This window comes from Cornus florida, unplaced genomic scaffold (assembly GCF_030987335.1).
Source record: "Cornus florida cultivar Cherokee Brave unplaced genomic scaffold, ASM3098733v1 CherokeeBrave_3.0.0_Hap2_Chr01, whole genome shotgun sequence".
NCBI lineage: Eukaryota > Viridiplantae > Streptophyta > Magnoliopsida > Cornales > Cornaceae > Cornus > Cornus florida.
The window spans coordinates 89,606,079-89,612,078 of record NW_026775571.1 but is presented as its reverse complement, the minus strand read 5'-3'; positions in this window follow the sequence as shown (position 1 = coordinate 89,612,078).

The window sequence follows — 6,000 nt, the reverse complement described above, 5'->3', positions numbered from 1 at the left end:
GACAGGTGGAATCGTGATCATCAGAAAATAGAAGATGATGTGAGGTAGAATGTGGTCGTAGAAGAGGAGATGGGAAAAGTCGGTGTCCACCTCTTTCTAGTAGATCTCTCTGACGGTGGTCTAACCACATCAATATCCCCACCAATACACCATGGAATGGGCAGTCCCCCTTGCATTGCACCAAGGTCCTCCAATAACAAATGCCTCTCTAAGTCCTCCACCAGACGATGCACACTAGAGAAACCCCACGAGATGGAGAACCTGCCCTGCCCTATTATTCCTACATGTTGAGAGGTCATTACTACGTAATTTGCTTTTGTTAATCTTTCCCAATTTTATGCAAATTTTAGGTCAAGTTCTGACAGGATTTGATTGTATCTTTGGGACTAAACTAATAAAAGAACGAAAGAAAAGAAAAAAGAAAAGAACAAATATTATGATATTTTGTTGTTGTAAAACGTGTAAAATATTTTATAATAATTTGGGCCTATAATAGAATTATATTGTGCCTGTTTAATTCCTTTGCACCTCTTTTGTGTTCTTGAAACCTTGAAAAGTGAAGGTGAAATGCCTAGGAAACAAGTATTTTCCTTGTTGAAGTTGAGGGTATTGTGTTTGTTGTGGAGAAAATTTACTGAGGATATGAAAAACCAGCTTATTACTTGGAATAGTTTTATTATCCTAGTTGCTTAATGAAGAATAGAGTACAATCCGCTGCTAATTTAGTAAGGAAATAAGTGATATTATTATATCATATACACCATAATATGTAAAACAATGACCACATCTAAGAGGAAATAGGTTCGAGTTTATAGGAGCAAAGGTTGGGGGATGGGACATACAAGTTCAATTTGTCAAAGAACATTGATTATAGATAGAATTGAATGATTAGAAAACTTAATGCAACCAATTTGTGAACAAGCTGTCGGGAGTTATATGCCCTGGTATAGCAAATTCCTATTTGGATTATAGTGACATATGTTGAAAATACATTGAATTTATTTTTGATTGATTATGGTTGATCACAAAGTAAATTCAAAGGCCTTCGTGTGTTTTTAGACAAAATGATTTATTATATATTTATTTATTTAAATTATTATTTTTGTCAAACAAATGTTTTATTGTGATCGAGCCAGAAATAATCAAAGGTACCAAAATAAATATATTAATTAAGTAGTCGGATTGATGGCTATATTTATCCGATAACTAATTATGCATAGAGGGGTTAAAGTGCAACATTGAGTTAGAGGTTATTTATTATTTAATTGGAGTTCAATTAATTTCTTTTAGTGGAGTAGAAATTAATTAATTAATTAATTGAATTGGGTCCATGGATCGGGTCAATTATTAATTCATTGTAGCCAATAAAATAATAAGCCCAAAGGATTCTCACTCATAGTCCAACTTGATATTGGAATCCTATTAGATTTGAGACATGTGAATTAGAGATTGAGAATGATTTATTGTTTTCTTTTCTTTATTTTTTTGTTGCCTATATATATACATGGTCTATGTATATTTTAGGTGTGATTTTTGGAAGAAGAAAAAAGGAATATATTTTCTCTCTCTAGAAAATTAGGGTTAATGTTCTCATCTAATGGGGGCTCCTACAAGCCTATTTTTCCAAGGTCATTCATGGAGGCTTATGAGTAATTCCTAAAGGCAAAACAATAACCAAGAAGATAGAGATCCAAGGAAAAGGCATCTTGCTAAGGGATCTACAATAAGTGAGAACATTCACTTTAGAGAAAAGATTTAAAGGTTTACTCAGACCTTTGATGTAAGTATTCAATCTGTTAATTGAATGATACATCATATTTTATTTTTGCATAAAACTTGTCTCTATGTTATGAATCAATATCTATGAATCAAAATCCCTCGAAAGTTTTTAAAACTAGCACGTTTCCCAACACAAGCAACTATGGCCAGCTTTGAGTGCCATTGATCAGAGTATTTCAATTTGTTTGAATAACAGAGACTTTTTTTTTTTTTTCCTTTTTTTTGGGTGTTATTTGCAGGTGATTCGAGATTGCATGGAGGAGTGAGAGGTTGAATTCAATTTCATTTGGATGAAGGGGACTGTAAACTTCATAATTGTTGCTTTAGAACATTAGATAGTTGTTGGCTTTATGCTCAAGGTTATTTGTGAATTGCCTAAAAATTGTGTAAACTACTAATGATGATTAATCTCTACACTGAAATGTTCTAATGTTTGTATTTTAAGTAACAAATTAAGTGGATGGGAGTTATAGGTGTGTATGAAAGTATCAAGGCCTTTTTGGCTTATGTTGCTAAAACAAAACAGTGATGTTTCAAATTCATCATTTGTTTTGAACAACTGGGGGTTATTGGCATTAGAAGAACAAGTCGTATCACAAAAAGTAAAATTTTCAAATTTCATAGATTATTCCCTCCTTTATTTTATACAATTTTCCTTATATAGAAATATTGAATTGATGGAAAAAGTTGCAATGGTCTTATTGGAGGAAAAAATTGACAAAAATAATAAATTTGTTTTAGAAATGTATGTTTTTAAAAAAATTCATTTATAGACAACAGGAATGGAATATCCTTCATCATCCAAAATTCATGGGGGAAAGGGTGGGGAATGGATGGATTTGGGTATGTTCGGGGTCGCGTTTTGGGGCCTTATATTTATTATTCTGGAGTACCTTCTATGGTCAAGTCTTATGGGGATTCAGTAGAAGATCCCTGTTATATAGCATACATCCACCATGATTAAGAAATATTTTTTTAGGTTTTTGGGTGTTATTGTAACTCTGTAGAGTAGCTTGAAACTTTAGTGTCATTTTGGGTTCCGTCCCCGTTTGAGAGGGGTTTAATGTTTGATATTCTGGACCACTTTCCCTAAAAGAAATCACTCCATTTTTCAACTTCTTTTGTCAGGCAATTTGAGTATAGTGATTTGGTTTTCTTGAAAGGTCTCTAAAAATAAATTTTTGTTCATTTATGCTTAGTTTGTTTGGACGAAAATATTTTTTTTATTTTCCATCAATTTTAGGCAAGTTGTTTTATATACCCCGCCTCGACGTAGACCTTTGCCAAAAATTAAAGAATATTTTACCTGGAAAAAAAAAATTCAAAAAAGAGTCTTTATTATTAATATTATTATTAGTTTGAATTATTCTTGTTATTATCCTTTAAAATCATATTTCCTAAGAATGTGTGATATTAGTTTGAATTATTTTTGTTATATCCTTTTAAATTGTATTTTCTAAGAATGTGTGATACATGGACCAATGACTTTAGCCAATTAACAACGTGGCAGTCAGGTAAGTAACTTTAATAAATAAATAAATAAATAATAAAAAAAATTAAAAAATTCAAAATAAAACATTAACTCGCAGGTTGGTGTCCGTACACCAAGACGGGCATCTGGACACTGAGTGTCAAGCTGGCTGTCAAGGCGTGCGTTGGGTGCTGGTGTGCATGGCCTCTGCCACTTGGAATTTTATTTTAACTTGCAATTGCAATTGTTAGCCCTGATTTACAAAAGGCGTCCAGACACCAAGAATGGTCTTGGAAAGTGCATCCGGACGCCAAACCTTGTTCTTCAAGGTTAACTTCTTCTTTCTTGCTTAGCTTCCCGAGCCTGACTTCTTTCTCAGGCTGATCATACTCTTGGCCGGACTTAAGTCCATTTTACAGGTTTTCATTGCTCACCAAGCACCTTGTTCATTAAAACCCCGTAAAAACCCGTTTTTACGCCATTTTGGAGATAAGCCTTGAAAATAGACAATACACAACAAAGCATGTAACACATACTTTATTAACACGCTAAATAAACTAAATCATGCAATTAAAGACACTTGAATATGCCAAATTCAGCACTTATCACACCCCCCAACTTACATTTTGTTAGTCCCTTAGCAAAAACAGAATTAAGACATCCCCTCTTTTGTGGGAGTGATGATTACATTTAGTGCATACAACAAGCCTTTTAAACCCCTAGGTATCCCTAAAGGACGAGTGAAGTCTCGTGAGGGTTTATAAGAAATGATACCCACAAACATGAATCAAAAAGGTCATTCTTTAAATTGGAACACATGACATTGTGGAGGATTTTTATTATGATGACTACAATAAGTATGTAAAGAATGATATCTCCAAACACTTTCCAGTTTCTAGCATTCATGCATCAATAAACCTGTCCACATACATAATCTTCAACATCTCATTTTTAATAGAATTCATCTCAAGCTTCTTTCTAAGTGAACCAGAATATTTTATTTTATTATTATTATTATTTTAAATGCATTCTAATCCCTTAATGGCACATATCATAGCTTTCACATCCTTGACTTGTCTTTTAAAATAGTTTTCCAAGGCATGAATTTTATTTGAATATATATATATATAGGTGGTCGTACAATGTTCAAGTCCCTTAAGCTTTCTAACTATCCCAAGTAACGAGCGTTGAACCAACGACTCTCAAACCAATTGGTCTTAGGGCGTAAAGTGTAAAAACACTCCAACGGGCGTAATTACTCTAGATCGCTAGGCTACGAACTCAAATAAGCCACACATTTTACATTCTACGATCTTTATATTTAATGCCAATGAAAATTTCTTTCATTAAACTCATCAGTTCGGGGAGCTAATTCTACGATGCCACAAAGAAGGATATGCATACATATTTCTTTCAATTCTGGTGTGCTCAAGTGTAATGTGAAGTCACTTAGCTTAGAGATGAAAACTCGAAAATAAGATGCCTAAGCCATGCATTGAACCCTTTTTTTATCTAAACACGCATACTAGCAATTTTCAACCATTTTTTGGTATCATATATAAACATACAAACTGTATTAATCACATATAACCGCACCCCCCCCCCCCCCCCCCCCCCCCCGCCCGGCCGGCCCCAATAAAAAATAAAAACTTAGTTCCAACAACAAGAAATCATTTGCCTATTTTTTATTGTACCCCCAAACTTAAATGATACATTATCCTCAATGTATGAAAATAAGTATAAAAATGAAGCATACAGAAAGGGTGAAAGGAAACAACACTTCTGAGTGCTCAAAGCATGCATGTCATGCATCCAATCACGTAGGAGAGATATTACATTGATTGAATTTCAATTTAACTATTACCTATTTAATTTTAATTGATAATTTATTTAATTATTTTAATTGGTATTTATTTTATTATTTAGAAAGATTTAGATATATATTTATATTTAGGGAAGAGTTAGAAATAGAATAAAATAGAAAAAGTATTTTAATAGGTAACTTGTTTATTTTATTTGGTAACTTATAGGATTTATTTTAATTGGTAACCAATTTTATTATTTGGTAAATTATTATATTATTTTATCTATAAATGATTTGAAACATCGAATTTCAATTAAACAATTATCTATTTAATTTTAATTAGTAATTTATTTGATGATTTGAAATTAACATCTTGATTGAATTTCAATTAAATAATTACCTATTTAATTTTAATTGATAATTTATTTTATTATTTGGTAAATTATTTTATTAAATAATTACTTATTTTATTTTAATACATAACTTGGAGGAAGAGGAGCAGTGGCGTTTCAAAGGGGCAGTTTCCTATTTATTTTAATACATACCTAGTATATATATGTAGTCTGTAGAGGGTTTAGAAAACCTGCAAACAGAGAGAGGCAGGGGCGAGAGAGAGAGGAAACCGTGAAGAAGGAGAAAAGAGAGGTCTGCGTGACGGCTTGAGAGTGAAGCCAAGGAGGCCGAACCAAGGAAAGGGTTTCTTCTGTTTTGCAATTCTGATATCGGAGTATGGCTTCTCAACTCAACGTCTCTTGTGAACAACAACCAGGAAAGGCCGTTGTCTGGAAATTCTCCTCTCAAAAGCTTCAAGAAAGCGGACAAGTTGTCTCTAATTAATTTGGTGCGTTTTATAGGGACTTGATAACCAGAACAAACCCCCAACCAGTTGGACAGATCGATTGGAATTGGAAATATTCGGAGGCAAAGTAAGTGTCTCTTTCTTCTC